The sequence below is a fragment of the Megascapheus bottae genome, chromosome 2 (assembly GCF_031878675.1).
Source record: "Megascapheus bottae isolate mThoBot1 chromosome 2, mThoBot2.hap1, whole genome shotgun sequence".
NCBI classification, from domain to species: domain Eukaryota; kingdom Metazoa; phylum Chordata; class Mammalia; order Rodentia; family Geomyidae; genus Megascapheus; species Megascapheus bottae.
The window spans coordinates 39591824-39612698 of record NC_143510.1 but is presented as its reverse complement, the minus strand read 5'-3'; the positions used below and the strand labels follow the sequence as shown (position 1 = coordinate 39612698).

General features: G+C 35.8%; 1 long non-coding RNA gene across 2 annotated transcripts in view; it reads left to right on the top strand.

Moving 5' to 3' along the window:
* The first annotated feature begins 4829 nt into the window (after positions 1-4829).
* Positions 4830-20875, top strand: part of LOC150066696 (uncharacterized) — a 74145-nt gene continuing 58099 nt past the window's right edge. For both annotated transcript variants that reach the window (XR_016539265.1, XR_016539266.1), the window contains exon 1: positions 4830-4909. This is a non-coding gene — a long non-coding RNA (uncharacterized LOC150066696). The remainder of the gene's footprint in view (positions 4910-20875) is intronic.

The following is a 20875-nucleotide window of genomic DNA, read 5'->3' as shown; positions in this document are numbered from 1 at the left end:
TTCTAACGGCAGCATAGAATTCCATTGTGTATAAACACCACATCTTGTTGATCCATTCATCAACTGAGGGACATCTAGGTTGGTTCCATAACTTTTCTATGGTGAATAATGCTGCAATGAACATTGTTGTGCTAGTGGATTTAGTATGCCCTAGTTTCTGGATTGTTGGGTAAATGCCAAGTAGTGCAATTGCTGGGTCATAAGGGAGTTCTATGTTTAGCCTTTTGAGGCACTGCCATAAGCAATATTAGTCTTCTTATATAGACACTGTTCTATCTAATATATAAGAGTGTTACTTAATTAGAAACTTGATACAATTTTTTCAATACAACACACTTATTGCTATCTCAATAATATCACAGATTGACATAACAATCACAATTTAATCAAATGCCATCTGCTAGGCTTTCTATATATATATATAATTTATTATAATTATCTATGTGTACATATGTATATATGTGTGTATATATATAAACATATATGTATATATGTTTAATATATCTGATAACAGTATCATATGAGTAGTCATCTTCTATGTATAGCTTGCTTCATCCCTGTAAGGCTTTTGCCTTAGTATCTGAGGTAGGCATCTGGAAGAGAAGGATGCAGTTGGGAGAAGACATAGAAACCTGGACTGGAGCCCTCAACCCTGTTCTACAATTGCCCGTGTGGGCTATGTGTTCGGGAAAACTGAATACCGAACCCTCATGGAGCGCAACACACAGACATCTCGCCCAGAGTTGAAGAAGTACCCACTTCTTCCATTGCTGCTGCATCTCAGCAACTCATTCTACTACAGCTCAGGCGAACGGAGATCCTGAAGATAGGAGACTGAGGGACTCAGCTCACCCTCGCTAACACATTGAAGCACCACTATGAGTGATTTGTATCTGCACTCTGCTTATCATTCTAGACAGTCAATTTTCAATGTAGAATTATAAAGTTCATTCTCTGGAATGGCCGGTCATGTAGTAGTGTTTCTCAGCTGTGTGACTAAGAAGAAGTTATGGAAATTATTTGGCCTGAGTATCATTATATAGACAATAAAGATAATAATACTGTCTCAAGACTTCTGTTTAAAGTAAAAAAGGGAAGACACATCTTTAAAAGGAACACTTAAGAACAGAGCTTAGCACATGACAATCAGCCAGTAAGCATAAATACCATTACTGAAGAAAGAACTCAAAGGTCACAAATGACAGAATTAGAACTCCAGTTTTCACACGAACTAAGTAGGCTAATCATTTCAAAATACTTTGTCATTATGAAACTATAAAATTACAATAGAATGCATGTCTGTAAACATCTAAAAGTAGACAAAAATTCACATTAATCAGTGAGGCTCCTTTTGAAATAAACATTGGTCAAATAAGTCACAGTAATGATAAATCCTATTTAACTGGGAGAGTCTGTCTCAAAACAGCTGGTGGTGTGCTCCTCTTCCAGATTCAGAAGAGCAGAACTTTGAAAGAACGACAGCCGTCTGAAGAATGAGGGCCCTCAGTGATCTTTCTATATAGACATCCAAGTGGAAGAGCTATTCACATACCAAATTACCTTCACAAGAGCTACTGACATCAGCTAAGAGACAACACTTATTTTAGTGTAAGGAAACATAAGACTAACTGAAGAAGATTGGCAGGAACGAATTCCTCAGCTCCAGTTCTGGAAAGAACCACCTCTTGCTTGTGGTAGAAAGAGATAGTTAAATCCAAACCTTTGGTTTACATGCTAGAATGAAACCTATTTGCCATAGTAAAATCCCAGTGATTCCCTACTGTTAAATCAATCTCTACCAAGACTCTGGAATCCTAACAGGTAAACAGCTAACTGAAAGTACGGATCCTCCCTCAATCTCAGAGAGAATAAAGTTCTATCCTTTGGGGAGTACAATACAAGAGCTAGCAAGGGAGCTTGTCTAGAACAGTGCAAAACCTATCATGATGAGACTGGGTAGCCAGGATGTCCAACAGAGCTCTCAGATAGAGCTTCCAGATGGTTATACCATGTGGTGGAGACTTAGACATTTGTGGGACAGGATAGACCTGAGTTTCAGCTGCATCAGTTTTAACCTTTGCATGTACCAAGGACATAACTATGTTCTCACAATACAGCAGTCTCCTGTGACTCGTGAGACTCAGGTGAGTACTACATAATCCTCAGCCTTGGTAATCAAGGAATTTCCTCCCATCTTTTAATCTCTGGACGCATGGTTCTCACCAAGCCAGTATTTGAAAATGGAACTGTAGCACTGATCCAGGTATGTACAGCGGCCCAGAGGGATAGACTCGTGTTTCCGCCTATATTTTCTCCAGGTACAATGTTGCCCCCAATGCAAACCTACCTCCTGTGCCTGGCTCAAGTGTGACACAGTTAACAATTAGTCTAAACGGCTAAGGGACTGCCTTCACCAACATTATTGAACTTTCAGGGACCATGTGTTGAGTACAAGAACCCATTTATTGGGATAGAAAAAGATTAGTAAGCAGAAGACTTTGCTCTCAGACTTAGTGTCAGGCTGGTGAAAACTCACCCTGAGCAGAACCCAACAGGCCTGCCTGCAGCTAGAACCACTGGAACAGCTTCGATATCACAGAAAGACAAAGAACCCCAGTCTACCAGATTTCTATTCCTATTAGCATCCTCTGAGTCCAATGGCTGTCATCTCCAGCCTTGGGTTTGCCTCCAAAGGGCTTCTAGTAGGCAGTCAGTGTGCAGTAATGTAGATCCAGTAGATATGACCAGTGCTGTGTTGGTTTTAATGAGCTGTGGGTACACAGTCACCATTGGCCACAGATAGGATATAGGAGCCTGAGCATGGTCTATCCATGGTGACTGAGCAGAAACAACAACAATCTGATCGCAGGCTGATGATTCTAGATGAAATATCTGGATTTTATCTTATTTGGCCCCAGGAGAAGGCCTATGGTTAATATAGACCTCTGAGTAATACAGTTGCAGAATATTGGAGACCCACTGGATAGCCCTCTCACATGGTCAAAATAGCAACACATCAAAAAGAAACTCCCAACAAATCTGGACTCTGGTGTTATGCCGAACTAACAGAACTATACACTCACAGAAATTAATAAACTGCTTTGACTTTCCCAAGAGAAAGTCACAAAGCCAGATTAGGAAAGCTGAAATAAATATGGAATACTTGAAATGCCAGATGAGGTTGTGTGTCAACAAGCATCAAGAACTCTCAGGAAGTGATGACTTCATCTAAATGTCAAAATAAAGTTTAAAAAAAGAACTGACCAGGCAGTGATCAGGATGGGGAACTTCAGAGAGAGCATATGAGACACAAGTATTAATGGAATTCAATGAGCATAAAATAAAACAGAGAACAGTAATATATATATGTATATATGTGTGTGTGTGTGTAAGAGTGTGTAGAATTATTAATGCACAAGTAATTTCTTTCTTTGTTTCACAATCTGTAACAAAACAGTTGGGTGTTGGTTAATGTATGACATTTTACAGAAAGGAGTTTAGAAAGCTCAATTGAGCTACAACTAAATTATTTAACACTCTGTTTTAAAGATAGAAGTAGAATGAGTCACAGACAGCAGTCAGCATGTCTAACCACTATATCTGTTCAAAAAAATAAATAAGAAAAGTTCCATAAGATCCTAGGTACAAAAAACCCTGGGTACAAAGCAACAATGTATGTGAATGATTTAGGAGAAGAAAATATACCTTAATTTAACCATATGGGAAAATATTTATGTATGGACCAAATCCTAAATATAAACTGAGAGAAATAAAAACATTAGAAAGATTTAAATATATAAATTGATTATATAAATATACATTTATTTGTTTATTTGAAATAAGAAAGGGAAGGGGGAAGCATGATTGGGGGAGGGGAAGGAAATGGGGACAAAAACATGAGAAGGGGTATCAATGTGTGAGAACTAATACACATACAATCTGGAGAATGTAACTGTAACCCCTCTATACAATAAAATAAAAAATAAATTAAAAAATGAATGTATAATTTGTCAAAGCAATGATGTTTCTATCAAGAAGACAAACTTTGAGTATATTTAAAATTCTATTTATCATCTCTACAAGGCACAAAATGATTAGAAATATTTCACAAGACTTTTCAAGACCTTTAACCACAAGCTATAAAATATTGCTGAAAAAAATTAAAGCACTTAAATAAGCTGAGAGAATTAACACTCATTGGTAGATCCAAAGAGTTAACATTATTTATGTAAAAATAATTGTATGTAATATATCATGAAAAATATAAAAATTGTATAATTAATATTTTCTGACTAATTCATATGTAATAGTTTAATGTAACTGACAATAATATAATTATGTATATTTAATTGATATTAAGCTAGCAGTTTTCTCCTAAATGAACTATAGATTCAGTACTGAAACAATTAAAAATCCCTTTTTAGGATTCAGATAAGATGATCCTAACCTTATATGGAAATTATCTAAAACAAGTTTGAAAATGAAGAATAGTTCAAAGACTTAGACTGCCTTTTCTCAAGACCTACTTAAAAGCTACAGTATTCAATAAATTCGAGTAAGAATAGACATCTGAATCAATAGAACAGAAAAAGGCAGTCTAGAAATAGGCATACACCTATAGAGTTCATTGATTTTCTAAAAATGTACCAAGGTAATAATACAATGGTGAAAATAGCCATTAAACAAATGCTATTAAAAAAACTCCTTTGATGTTTACCATATATGATAGAATGTCAATTGTAGACTACACAGTAAATTATGACAATATAAAATTTCAAAAAGACAATATGGCAGAAAATTGTCACATTAGCTCATGCATTTTGTTTCTTAGATATGTGGAACATGAGTTATAAAAGCTGGAAATGCTTCGTTGGACCTCAACAAAATTGAGAATATCTGTTTTCCTAAGGTAATTCTTTCTAAAAGAATAATGAATAGATGCTTGCATGCTTCTCTTCATACTGTTGTTCATTTTTGTGTAGTATACAATTAAATATTCATTAATTACATAATGTATTCAATACTTTATTACGAAAGAAGCTTTGTGTGTAGATGGCTTTTCCGAACTGTAGGTTAATGTAATTGCTTGGTGTATTTGTATTTGCCTAGACTAAGCTGCATTTTTTAGTAGATGAGTGCACAAAATGTATTTTCAAATTGAGATACTTTCAATCTATCATGGTTTATTGGGACTTACAATAACTTATGACTTGCCTCTCGATAAACCCAGCTTAAGTTAAAAATATATTCCTTGGCAGCTCTATCAGCTATAAGAGCAGTAGAAAAAATTCTTAAATATGAACAACTTTAGCAGTACTATGTGCATTGCTAAGAAAGGAAAAAAAATCATGCTCAGTAATATTTGACTTTAAAGAGACAGTCTTTGAGGAACACAAAGATTTTATTCAGTGTAATTTCACAGAAGAATAAATTACTGGAAAGAGAATTAAGAAATATATTTATATATTATAAATATATTTTATATACTTTATGTGTATTTATATATATTGAATTATATAAAAGTTTTCATCAATATTATATGTTTATTGTATGTAATACAGTTATATATCTTATACTTATATGTATTTACATATATAAATTCATATATATATATTTCTGTCTTCAAGTTGTTTTCCTTTAGTGAAGTAAAACATCTAGCTCATTATTATAAGTAAGCAGTGGGAGTGTTTGTGTGTGCGCATGTGTGCATGTTGTACATGTGTATGTGCCTGCAACAGAGAAAGTAAGGAAAGTAGAGACGAACAGAAGGGCTCAAGTTAAAATTTAGGCTCTCTGCTAAAGAACAGTCACAATTTCATACTATGAGATTTAGCATTGTGCTATTCTGTGGCGTGTAAAAAAGAGTAAGTAATTGGCAGAGGGAACCTGGAGAGCAGACATGGGATTTAAGCTTTCATCACTTATTTATTACATTTACTCATTTAGTCAAAAAATGCATAATGAATCCAGCTTCAGTAATGCAATGTGTTTTGGGAGGCACTCGGAAAACAATAAATCCTTGTCTTGGGTGCAACAGAACAGACTGTCAAGGTAAGGAGATCTTTGGAGAAATACAAATGGCAGCGAGCTTGATTATAAATAAATATTTATATATCAGCGAATTTGAAGTGGGGAATATATTTAAGCCCATAGAATAAGGATACCAATAGCTATAAAACTGAAAATAAATCAGAGGTCGTGAGAAAAACTACAAACTAGTTCCAATACCAGCCTTTGAGTTCCCAAATGAACACTGAAAGTAAGTTTAACTATGAAATGTTCTCCCTGAATTCTCTAGCTTTAGCTTGAAAGGTTACGTTTTTCAGGACGATACTAAATCACATATATTGAATGTGTCTCTGTTATCTGTTTTGTTATTGTTTTGGTAGCTCCCAAGATTTGCAGGGGACGCCATGAGCTTGCTAGTCAGGTGCTTTAGCCTTGAGACATATGTGAAGACATTTTAGCTTTTAAGTTATTTTTCAGTTCAGGTCTCATGCGTTCTCCCTAAACCAGCCTCAGACTACAATCTTCTCCATGTCTACCTCCCTAACATTGCAAACAAAGCCTACTACATTGCTATCTTTTTAAAGGACAAGTAAATATTTATTTGCAATTTTCAGAAAATAAACCTAAATTCATATTCTAAATAAGTAGATAAATTTTCTAAGAATTTTGTTTAACATAATATACATATACATATATAAATACATATGTAGCATACATATATACATATACATATATATATTTGTTAAGTCTACTGATTGTGCCTAGATCATGTTTTATTTGAAATATTATTGCAGTAATATTAATTATGTTTAGTTGGGTACAAGGGTTTATGCCTGTAATCTACCTACTTAAGAGAGTAAGATCTGGAGGACTAATGTTGGCCAGCCCAATAGAGAAATTCTTGAGAATCCACCTCCAAAAAAACCAAAAAAAAAACCCACTTTGAATTGTACTCAAAGCCATTGTAGCGTCTGAAGCCATTGAACTATGTAAAGAAAGGGGAAACCTAATTCATTATATGAGTCATAATTCAAGCTCCATAAGTATTAATATTACATTTCTTATTCTAGTTAATTTCCATCAATTTTTGCAAATTTTAAATGAGTTCTGAGAAATACTGGAGACAGACATCCATGTATTACCCAGGTTAGAATAATTTTTTAAACAGTAATAAGAGGAGAATATGTACAGAATAAAAAAAAAACAGATTAAGAAACTATTCTTCTCTTTTTTGCCCTGATGGTTAATCTCATATTGTTACTGTATCTGACTTTGTTACCTGGTATATTGTATATCTGTTTATTTGTTTATTTGAAATAGGAAAGGGAAGGGGGAAAACAAGATGATTGGGAGAGGGTAAGGAAGGGAAATGGGGACAAAAACATGACAAGGGGTATAAATGTTTGAGAAGTAACGCACCATCTACCTAATGAATGTAACTGTAAACCCTCTACATTATCCCAATAATAGAAAATAATAATAAATAAAAATAATAAAAAGAAGCTGATTTTAAGAATAAAATGGGCTAAGAATATGGTAAACATATGAATACATCCTAAAAAGAGAAGGTTAATTTGCATTTACACAATGTCTAATAAATTATTTTTTATTATTCCATAGCATGAAATTAATATCACTTTAGGGCTTTTCCTTCAGGGTATGAAGGAATAGCTACTGTGAAACTTGCCCTGGCATAAAGGAGCAAATGTTGTGAAGTATAAGAAGTGAGCACCTATTTATATCTGAATAGGAAGTTAAGCAGGATTTTCATCTCTAAAAGAACAGAAACAAGGGACCAAGAATTTGGCCTAGTGGTAGAGTGCTTGCCTTGCAAGCATGAGGACCTGGGTTCGATTCCTCAGTACCACATACATAGAAAAAAGCCGGAAGTGGTGCTAAGGCTCAAGTGGTAGACCTCTAGCCTTGAGAAAGTCCAAGGACAGTGCTCAGACCCTGAGCTCAAGCCCAGGACTGGGAAGAAAAAAAAAAAGAAGAGACAAAAGATTCATCTCTCTCCTTAAGACATTTTCAAACCAAGGACCAAGAAAAACTCAAGCAGAGAGCAGAGACTTGAGAAGTTGAGGAGATTCCTGCTGGGAATGAGGCTCTCATCAGCTGCTTCAGTGGGATAAAGTACCAGCTGATGGGAAGTTCTAGAGAGGGAAAAATAAAGATGCTAGCTGTCTACATAGGAGACTGAGTGTCCAAACAGAATAGTAATCCTACTTCCAATAGGAAATAATTAATCAGATGAAGTAAAAGATAAGAGACATAAAACTTGGAGATCTGTAAGCAGAACTTACCAGAACTCACACTGAGCAACAGGAGCTGGTGGAACTTTGAAGTAACAGAAGAGATAACAGAATCCTCCATTTATATTAACCCTAATTTAGCCTTAGTATCAAGATTATTCTGAAAATGTCCTAACAAAATCTACTTCATTTGAGATTTATTTGCCTGGACTATTTTTAAACTGAAATCCTCAAATCCCAGCCACTAGAATTTATAGATATGATTATAGATATGAGCCTCTAGTATCTGGTTCACAGAAGGAATCTGTAAAGTGGTCATTGTAAATAATCCTAAATATGCTCAAGGCTTTGAGTGAAAATATTAATACAATGAAGAAATTGGTAAGAGATATGAGAAAGATCTGAATGGAAATCATGGAGCTAAAAAGCACAATACTATGCATTTGAAATTTATAGGCTGTGGGAGGAATAGATGGATGAAGAGAGGAAGGTAGGGGTAGGAAGATGGAGTCATAAAAATTCAATGTATATTCTAGCAAATTAAGAAAAATGAGGGAAGAGGTGGGGTTGGGAAAGATGAGGGAAAATTATAGAATGGATGACATTGATCAACATGCATTCTATTCATACAGTTCTTTGTTGAATGGCAATTTCATTGTGTAACTACTTAAAGATAAAATTATAAGTTTGCTTAACTCTCTTTGAGGTGCAAACAAAGGAAAGAACAGTACAAAAGCACTTAAAACAATAGAAACTATCCAAATAGATTCACAAGAAAAAAAATAAAAGGCTGAAAAGCATGCATAGTTTTTCCCATTCTCACATATAAAGAGCTCAGAACTTATCAGTCTGCCATCATGATAAGAAAATGCTAAGCAAACTCAAATGTAATGACTTTTCCTGGATCTATCAGATAGAAACTGGGGTTTTCAGAATAAATTGCTACTCAGAAGTCTGAAGGAAATGAGACTAAACAAGATCAAAGTCAAGATCTACTTACTCGGAGCAGAAAATACAAATGAGCTGATAGACACCCTTCAACAGCGGTTTGTGTACATACTAGCATCACTGTAACAGATTCCTTTGGGTCTCCAACATAGGAAAACTGCTCACTGTAGAGTACTCTACCTTCAGGAATCTGGGAAGGTTTTGTGGCATGCATCACAGAAACAACCTTTCAAGAATCTGGGAAAGAAGAAAGTTTTTAAACACATACACACAAAACATTTCTAATGCAGGCATGTTTTTCAAGGGAAAAAAAATTAAGGAATTAAATCAGTCAGTCCTAATATGTTGCCCCATCCAGTCTTCCCTTGCTATGGTCCCTAAATCAGAATGAGTTCATCTCAAAGACACAGACTCACTAACAGAGTGAGTTTTAATCATAAAATGACTATCTTTGTCAGTTGTGCAGCTTGAACTCAGTGCATGGGCACTGTCCCTGAGCAATTTTATTTAAGGCTAGTGCTCAACAACTTTTAACCACAGCACCACTTCCGGTTTTCTGGTGGTTAACTGGAGATAAAAGACTCGAACTTTCTTGCTGGGGCTGGCTTTGAATCCCAATCCTCTGATCTCAGCTCCTGAGTAACTAGGATTATAGGTCCATTATAGGTCCAGCGTCCATCTAGCTGATACAATACTTTTCTAGTAGTATACCTCACCATCACATCACACTAGCAACACATAGCTGAAGAAGGTTGAAAATACAGGGGGCAAGAGGAGGAGGAAATAAAAGAGGAAGAAGGTAAGAAGTAGAGGAGGAATCCAAGGTCAACCATGAAGGCAAAAAACACTAGAAGAATCTGAATATAATAAATATTCAGCTATAATAAATATTAAATTGAGCCAAAGGCCTGAGCAGGCCAACATAAATCCTCACACTAAAATCTTGACTCCTCCAATTGTTATTAGATGAAATAACATATCCAGCTTTCAACCAAAAATTATAGGTATGTTAATAGGTAAGGGATAACACAGTCAAGACACAAAACAAATAACAGTATCAGACTTGACTAGGACACAGATGGTAGAATTAACTGATAAAAAATTTAATTGCTAAGGTCAACTTTTTAAAGACTTTGGTGGAAACTGTTTATGACATGCACGATCAGATAGTTAGGGGGTGGGATAATAATCAGCAGAAGCAGAAAAGGAGGAAATAACCAGATTTTGCTGGTATATGAAAGCATCTACAAACAGTGAATGTTGTGGAATTTGAATTTTCTCTATTCCTATTAACCTAGTCCTTGCTTACCATCTCATACTCTAGGCTCAACAAGATTTTTGGTTTGGGATTCTTATCCAGTACTGGGGCTTGAACTCAGGGTCTGAGCATAGTCTTGCAGCTTTCGCAAGGCTAGAGCTCTACTACTTGAGCCACAGCACCACTTCCAGCTTTTTCTGTGTATGTGGTACTGAGGAATCGAGCCCAGGTTTTCATGCATGCTAGGCAAGCACTCTACCAGTAGGCCATGCTCCCAGCCAAGTTTGGAATTTTTTTATGGGGCGGGGGAGAGGAGGTAGTAAGAATGAAACAAAAACAAAATCCTAGCTTGCTGGACAGTCTATCATAGACAGACCTATACCTCTAACCACTTGGTGAGATACTTATTTTTGAAGTAGGGTCTTTTTTTTTCCTGAACAAGGGGTGATTTGTAATCCACCTATGTGTAGCTCTAATGGCAGGCACCAACTGCCATACATACCAACCTTACTCTATTCATTCCACAAGTTCCATGGACTTTAATACCTGGACTGGAATAAGACCTTGAGCCACCTGCTCAATTCCCATGTAACCAGGATTACAGATGAGCCTCACCAGTGTCTACTCTCTTGAAAATAACAGCCATTATTGTCAGTTTCATTTTGCCCACAGAAGTTAGCTAATTACATTTACAAGGCATTGTCTTGGGTTGATCTGTGTGATGATTTCATAGAAGGTTCACAGGAAAGCCTATTTTACCTGGTTCAACTCAGAATTCCCTCAATGTTAAAGCTATCCAGAGAATATTTGTAGAAAATAAGTACAGGAAATGGTTTAGTCCTTTCTGCCCGAAGCAACAGATAAGTGTCTGGAGTTGTGAAGAGAGAGAATAACAAACAGCCTACAAACATAGCTTAGGCTCAGAAATTAGATGCCTTGGAGAAGAAGGGCATTGTAAAATTCCCAAACATTCTTGGGAATTTAAAAGGAACTAAGAAGCAGGGCTGAGAGCATGCTCAGAAATGACGCAGAGTGTCCTAAGATCTCCTATTTGCATTATGATATAACACCAATTCAAAGGCAATCCAAGGAAAGAACAATCAAAATTAGCAAACAAATCACCTTGACATACACAATATGTATTACATTCTGATCTGTTATCATTTATTACTTAATGTCCCAATGTTAGGGACATTAAACAGTAATAGTTTTAGAGAATACTCAGAATCAAAAAATGATGAATACTTCCATTGAAATATAAACATTTGAGTAAGCTATCACATACTTAGGAGAAGAATTTCAGGCCACTTGGAAGAGAGGGGTTCTTTTGCAATGGGATAAAGGATATTTATGAAAACCTTGTAGCTGATAACATATCTGATAAAAGCTAAGGCTATTTTCCTTAAAATGGGAGCATGGCAGGTAAGTCTACTTTCTTCATTTGTCCTCAACTTTGCCAAAATGTTCTCCTTGGCCCAGTAATACAAGGAGGTGTATACATAGTGGAAAGGAAAAAACTAAATGTATTACTGTTTGTGGACCATATGATCAGGTACAAGAAAATAGACAGAGGTATAAAATAGTATTTTTTAGAATCAGTTTAGGATTTATAAGTATTATTTTAGAAACTTTTCAGAAAAAACATTCACTCATCAGTAGAAATGAATAAACCAGAATTACTAAGGCAAAATAAATAAGATCAGTGCATGGAAATACCAAGGACACTTTAACATTTTCTCTAGTAATAATTCAAGAATAATTTATATTTTCATATTTACACATCAATGTCCTAAGAATGAATGCCGTAAAGACTAAGCAATATGCTGGTGGGTGGAGCATACTTCCTATCCTCACTATTTAGAAAACTAAGATCCAGAGAATCACAGTTAAAAGACAGCCCAAGCAGAAAAGTCAATGAGACCCTATTTTTAAAATAACCAAGAAAAAGCTAAGCTGGGCCTATGGCTCAAGTAGTAGAGTACCAGCTAACAAGCATAGTTCAAACCCCAGTACTACTCCTACTGCCCCAAAACAAACTAAAAACAACTTAGTAATATTCCACATTAACAATTTTTGAGATTTTAAGGAAGATGTAAGTAAATATGCCAAAATACTCTGAAGGATTATGCTTTTTGCCACCTTCATTAATATTAAGACATTAGCTTTTTCTCAAACTGATGCAATTATTATTTAAATTATTTAGTATTTTTAGTAAAAGTTGATAATATGCTCATTTATATAGCATCCAAAAACAAAGAATGTGAAAAAGAAAATAAAGATAAGTTTTACCTAGATACATAAGGCCATATAGGATGAGGCTAAATGAAAAGACCTCCAGGATATAGAGCCATATAATGGGTGATTGTTGTTCTTAATTTACTATGTTATTTCTCATCTCTTGTGTTGTCCCTTGATTATCTCATATTGTTATAGCATCTTACCTTGCTATCTGATATATTGTATATATGTTTATTTGTTTATTTGAAATAGGATAGGGAAGGGTGGAAAACAAGATGAGGGGAGGAGGTGGGGGGAGAAAAATGGGGACAAAACATGAGAAAGGATATCAATGTTTGAGAAGTAATGCACCTTCTATCTGGCGAATATAATGTAACCTTTCTATTACTTACAATAAAAAAAAACTGTTCAAACAACGATAAGCTTTAAAGTTCATACCTGATTTTCAAGTGTTTGTATATAACTATAACATGAAAGTAGAAAATCATAGACAAATGGACCAAGGGTATAAACTAGACAACGTAAAAACAGACCCACACATACATAATCAACTAAAATGTTGGCCAAGTTGCAAATCAATTTTGTAGGAAGGGAAAATATCTCTTCAACAAATGGTGCCAGAGTAACGGAACATCCATATAATGAAAATGAATGCCAGCTGCCATTTTACTCTACGTGCTTGAGAACACCCAAATAATTCATTATAGATCATATGTAAATGAAGTTGGATGGTTCTCAAAGATATGAAAAGCTCAGAAGACAAGTACAAAGGACTCAGTATTGCTTGGTTCTCATCACGTACAGAAGTAAAAAGACAATACTGATTTATAAATAAAAAACGAGTCATGGTATCTTAGACGTGGATCAGAAGAAATAACTACAGAAGGAACTGGAAGAACTTTGTAAGGTGGCAGGAATACTGTGTGTCTTCATTAATGTTGATTGAACAACCACAGCTATGTGGTTAAGTGAATTCACATTATTGTTTGCCAGGTCTCAATGAAACCATTAAAATCAGAATTGAATGTCTGAGGTTAAAATACAATAAATAAACTACATTTCGATCATAAGTTCATACACAAACAATACACCTTTTGATTAAAACAGAGACAGTCTCAAGGACATGGAGAAAATCTTGTTTTGTTTTTTTCTGAGGTGAGTTTATCTCTTCAGTGCCTGCAAAACAGCTTTGTAGTCTCAGATGAATTATTGTAAAAGTTCAATGCTAAACACTCATGCATTTTCTATTAGATAGTTCTATTGAACTCTGCCCAGACAACACATTTTGACTGTTCATAAAGAACTTCAGTCTTTCATCCTCATAATATTCCAATTTTTTGGTGTTTTTGATGAAATTCATGTATGGACAGAGGGAAAAAGAGGAAGGGAGGGAGGGAGGGAAAAACACTTTAAGACGAGGTAGAAATTGGACCTTAGCAGCACACCAGCCTCTTCATACATGTTGTAATTTAGTGGAAATTACCATTCTCTGTGCTAGATTTTGCATGCAATGATCATCCATAATGGCAATAGTAACTCTGTAAGCTATAAAAATTATATTCCTAAGAATGTTTGGTAACCAGGTTTTGTTGGCTCAAGCCTGTAAAAGATACTGAGGAAGCTGAGATCGAAGGATCATAATTGAAAGAGAGCAGGGGTGGAAAAGTACATAAGATTCTTATCTCCAATTCATCAGCAAAAAAAATCAGAAGTGGATCTGTGGCTCAAATGGTAGAATTTCAGTCTTCAGTGAAGAAGTCTTCCAATGAACCTTGAGAATTGCAATTCTCCTCTTCAACGACATGCAACTTGCACAATTTCCAGTGACTACTATGAGACAGAATCACATTCTGACTGAAGCCCCTGGAATTGCCCACCCCAGAGAAGACTCTAATGAAGCAAGATAGTACTGAAGGCAGGCATTGTTATTTCTGAATAAATAATAAATTTTGCACTTAAGCAAATGAAAAATTATGGCTTCTGTGAACCTGTAAAAAGAAAACCATTGAAATTTTCCAGACTTGTATATTTTCTGCACCTAAAAATTTTGTATTTCAAAGCTTATTTGTCAATGCAATACATGAGGTGCCTGTGGAATTCAGTCCAGTGCTTCTTAATCTACCTAGCAATTAGCACAGGTTCAAACTGCTCTTTTGACTCTTTAAGAGTTAACTCTTACCCTACAAAATGACCCCATACAGTTAAAAGTTACATATTTTTAAATGTTTTCCATCTTATGAAACTATGATGACCAAAATGTGCATTTCAAGCACATATATAAATGTGCATTTCAAGCACCCTATAAAATATGGGGTACAGAAATCCTTTTGAAAATAATAGCTTGAAATGTTTAAGAGACCACACAAATAACACAGAACATTTCCATATAAATCATCTGAAAAAAAAATACTAATTTGAACCAGCATTATAATTCTAAGAATGGAAGATTCAGCAATATAATCCACATAATAATTTTTTTAGATTATCATTTTTATCATGTAAACTCTCTCACATATAAGCATTCAAAACCTTCGACATAGCTGAAGATAAACATAAAGCATGTCATTATTTGTAAGTTAAATACTTAATTTTCAAGAAGTAATTTTCACCAAGACTTTACTTGTTTGTCTACACTCAGAATGCAGTTTATTCTTTCAGTATACTTTGGCTTATGGAAGGCTCTAGGATTAAAGCAAGAGGATCTCAAAATTATCCTATTCTGGGATATATAGATATTCACTAAACTTCAGGTAAGCCCGAGCCATACAATGAGACTTTGTCCTAAACTAACTAACAAATAAAATGTTAGACAGTTACATGATCATTTTACATGTCTCCTAAAGAAGCAAACAAGAGAACAAAGCTTGATTCACAAAATTCTCTTATGGTTACATGTGAAGATATTGAGAAGAAATACCTAAAACTACAAAGTCTAGTCTAGCCACATCTAGGAATTCTTAACAAAGATTAAATGAGTGAATGAGAACCAAATGTGAATAGAAGAAACAATACAAATGCATCAGAATTTTCATTAAAAATAAAAACAACCAAGAAGCCTATGGGGGAGTGGGGAGAGAAAAGAATTGACAGCTTCCAATTCTGTACAATCAATCCCTTTATCTGTGTGGAATACATCTCATCTTCAAGTGAGCCCTGATAAAAATATGAGCAGTACTACGTGCTGTGTGCACCAGGTCTTTTTGTAAACATACATATAATAGCCTTGACATTTACTTCGTAAATTGATCACAGGAGAGCAGCAAGTTTCAGTGTTCAGCAACTAAGTTCACCAAGTTTCAGCAACTAAGGCACAGTTATTTTCTTTTCTCATTAAGGAGAGGAATCCACATTTTCACTTAAATGAATGAATTGCTCATTAAGGAGAGAATTCCACATTTTCACTTAAAAAAAGCTCTTGGCACATTTGAATTGCCCATACCATAACGTTGCCAAGAACAGAATAAGAGTGAAATGAGGGTTACTGAAACATGGACATGGTGAAAAACATGAGACCTGGTGCCATAACCTAGGTGAGGATCAAGTGTATGCAGTGCAATATGATGTATGCAGTGAGTATTCAATGTGGTGGAATCACTGAACACATAGTTTACCTTCCATGCAGATGAGAGAAGAACAATATGAGAGTGCCTCATTCTATTCAGAATAATGTGGCTCTGACATTTTTTTATTATTCAGCAGGTTTTGAGCCAAAGTTGGCGTCTGGGAATGCAAGCACAGATGGGAATCCTAAGAATTCTGAAGGTATACACATATATATGATCATAAGCAAAGACACTAAGAAATGAGCATTTCATTACAGAGAAGACTTAGGTGAAAGATGCATAGGACAGTTTCACTTTTGGGCCAGCGTATATTTTACTGTGACCCCTAGGTTCTTCTTACCTTAGAGATACATGGTAAAACTGGAAGCGATGGCTTCTGTTATCACTGAGTAACGTCAGCCCATGGGGAAAGTTGAGAGTTATATCAGTGACATAGAAGGTACATGTCAAATCTGAAAGGAAGAATGATCCATGCCAGTATCTTCTCTCTAGGAATCATGAAAATTCTACTCCTTCATGACCAAATACTTGCTTTTTAGATTGGAGTCATAGTTGGCTTTTAACTCCTGCTCATTAGCCATGTGGTTGGCACAGGAATGGCAAACATTCGAATTTCTGACAGAATCTCTGGCAATGACACATGACGCCCTTCATAAAAGCTTGGGATGCTTTCAAGAGCCATGTAATGTCACACTGGCATAGAGAATTCACATTTTGGTAAGCTAATAAAATGAGTACCCAACGGCTCCCTTTCTTATGTCAGGAATATTTAGTACATTCCGGGTCTGGATTGTAGGCCTGGCTGATGTTTTGAATGGCTCCTAACAAGGAGAGGTACAGAAAATACTAACAGACCCCCCCTTCTCATTATGTAATAATAACAATCAGCCAAAATTCCAAAGTAGGAAAACAAGAGTTTTACAAAACAAAAGTGACAGGATAACAAGCAAAGAAAAGAGTTGTAAAAGGAAAATTACCTGGGGGGGAAAACACAGCAATGTCATAAAAACTTCCTCTTGTCCAGTAGAGGTGAGGGGTGTTCATAGAAAATGATTTGAATAAGAAGTAAATGGAAGTCTTGGCCTTCTAGGAGAAAGAAAAGGAACCAATAATGTATGTTCAGATCATTAAATTGGCTCTTGAAAACCCCAGATACACTTTTTTTGGTTGCCATTAAGAAATGAATGATACAGAGATGACCTTGATTTCAGAGCCTTGTTAAATATACTCAAGTGTTTCCTATTTCTTAAGACAGAACAACAACAAAAAAAAAGCAAGACAGTTGAAGCAAACAATTTTATCCAAATGGATACAAGTCAAATATTTCAAACAAAAAGAAAAGTATCAGTTGCTATAAAGTTTCAGTATTTTCGGACTCCTGGTAAACTTGAATCACCAGTATCTTTCTAGAATTTCACCACATCTTCAACTGCAGAAGAGAATTGTGAAACTTGAGGCAAGAGAACTCTGCCAACAAACTTAGAAAAGACTCTTAAGAAGAAATGTTAAGAGAAGTTTTATCATATGGTTTGTAGAATCGTTATGTTACCTGTGGTAGCCAACACAAATAACAAAGTTCACAAATAAATAACAAACCAGTGTCTGAATACAAATATTTAATAACATATTATATTCGTATGAAATCTACTCAACAAAGAAAATGCCATATTCTTAAATCAATAATACTAATAGAGATCATACACCATATCTCATACCTTAATCTCAACTAATTGTGAGGCAGAGATCCAAAAGGAACATGAATTTAACCCAGCTTGGGCAAACGTTAGTAAGACTCCATCTCAATCAATAAGCTCTTCATGGAGGCATGTGTCTATAATACCAGCTACAGAAAAAGCAGAAGCAGTAGTTTCAAAGTCTAAGACCAGCTGTTCGTGTGTTGGGAGGGGGAGGGGGAATGAAATGCTATAGGAAAAACAACTAAAGCAAATACATGAATATATGCATATATAGATATAGATATATGCTGGGTGATGGAGGGGGGTCAGTAAAGTGTCTGCCAAAAGTAAAACAAAATGAACAGTCAAAAGTAAAACACAATGAACAGTAATAGTCCAATTTAACTCTGATTTTTAAAGCCATAACTATTAATAACTGCTAATAATGACATTTTCTTTTTCATCAAAATAAACTCTAAAAACAATAGCCAACATACTCCCTTACTGCAACTGATCTGTAAAACAAAAATCAGCCTCTTCACTCTTAAGAAAGCTGTTCCCTGCCCCCCCCAACTCTGTACATTATTTGGGTTTGGGGAGAAAGGAGAGGAAGGGATGAGAACAGAAAACAGACACCCAAATGTGAAAGAGAGACTGCAATTGTAGTAGGTACAAGAGGGACTCTGGCATTTCTTCACTCCTTCTGGGGTATTTGTTCTCTTCTGTTTATCTGCAATCATGCTGTTAGACAGCCAATTGTACTTAATTGTCTTAATCATAGTGGCTGGAAATTTCAGTTCCACCTGCTGCGTATGAAAAACTGGGCAATAGCTATGCAAACATAATTGAATTTAAAGCAAAACTACATCATTGTTATAAACCAACTTGAATGAGCTTTCAAAGTGAGGATTTTAAAAGAGAAAGAAAACAACGAATCCATGCTAAAAAGCAGTTTTTAAATAATGTTCTAGTTCTGAAAATATAGTTAAACTTTTCTCAAGGATCCAAGAAACTATTTATTTTTTTAATTGTAATTAGTAAAAGGGTTACATGATATTTGCCAGACAGAAGGTGCATTAATTCACATACATTGATACCCTTTCACACGTTTTGGTACCCATTACCCTCCCCCCCTCACCCCCCACCCGTCTTGGTTTTCCCTCCTTCCCTAACCAAATAGAAATAAATTCAATATATCAGATAACAAAGTGAGATACTGTAACAATATGAGATAACCAAGGGACAGCAAAGGAGATGAGAGACAACATAGTACATTAAGGACAACAATCATTCATTATATGGCTTTTGTTTCAATATCCTGGAGGTCCTTTCAATTAGCTTCATACTATATGGCCTTATGTATCAAGATTTTGCTCTATTGCAGATCTCTGCTAGTAGAGCCCAAGGTTTCTACTGATTATGATGAATGAGGGAAACCATTGAGCCTAAGTTCCTTTGAGTCTGGCTTACTTCACTTAATATGATTTTTTTCTAAGTCTTTCTGTTGGGAGCCAGAGTGGAATCAAACTGTACCTTGATTTGCATCAGACAATGGCTTTATTGTCTTATTGTTTTCTGGCCTTATTCTGTTTAAATGACCTGAGATTTACCATATGAATGTAACACCTGCAAGTTCCCTGGGTCTCAAGGAGGGAAGAAGCTGGAGTGAAAAATAAATGCGGCAGTCTTTACCTGGACTGCAGACATCCCGGACCCGGTGTGTCTGTCTCTCTTCTTTTTCTTCCTAGTCCTTGCCCCCTATTTCAGGAACCCGAATCTGCGAACCCTGGTTTGCTGCCGGCTGGCCCCGGCATCTTTCCATTTCCTAACAAATGGGGCGATGTCATTCTTTCTGACAGCAGTATAGAATTCCATTGTGTACAAATACCATGAGTTGTTGATCCACTCATCAACTGAGGGACATCTAGGTTGGTTCCATATCTTTGCTATGGTGAATAGTGCTGCAATGAACATTGTTGTGCTAGTGGATTTAGTATGCCCTTGTCCAAGAAACTATTTATTGCCTATTTTTACTTTCCTCCTGATAACTAAACAAACCTAGCTTGTATAATTGCAGTCAATAGATGGCCCAGCCTTTTTTACATACTGATGGGTGAATGTACAAGTAGAAAAGCGTTGCTTTATATATGCTTTCTATTTCAAAAAATCGAATCCATCATATATAATAAAATGATCCAGCTGGGCACTGCTGTTAAGAGTGTTAACCTTGAGCAAAAGAGCTCACAGACAGCGTCCAGGCCCTGAGTTCAAGCCCTATGACCAAAAGGAACAAAAACAACAAAAGAAGATGATCCAGTGATTTGACGTTCCACTGAGGATGAGAAAATAAGTCAATTGTTTGGTCATACATTCTTACTATCTGGAATCAGAATTTTAGTTTATGATAGGTTAGTGCCTTTAACATATCACTGTTGTGTTATACATGTAGATATACATGCCAAATAAATCAGGATGAGTATTCTGAACACATCTCCATTCAAGTCTCCCAAACTCTTTCCTACTTAACCGTTCTATATAGATGGGTTTCCCACACAACACCACCCAGTGTGCCACATAGTATTCACCATGTAGTATTTTTCCCACTACTGCTCCACCACGTCTTCTGGTGTGAGCTTGGCTTTCCTAAGGTTTTGACTCAGATTATGGGTTGGCACCTTCCGGATGTGTCTGGGAAAAAATGGAATCCTTGGGACACAGCTAGGAATCTTATTCTCTCACCTGGTGGCTCGTCAGTGACAGGTTAAGTGAAAAGTGAAGACGGGGATAGGCCCACCATGGATTGAATCCAAGAGTATGCCCAGATAGCCAGTGAAATCCTGCATTGCACCTGCTGTCCTGTCGGCTAAGACTTGTCTGTTCTACTGATTAGTGGACAACTTGGGTTTTAATAGCCATTAAATGTGGCTATCT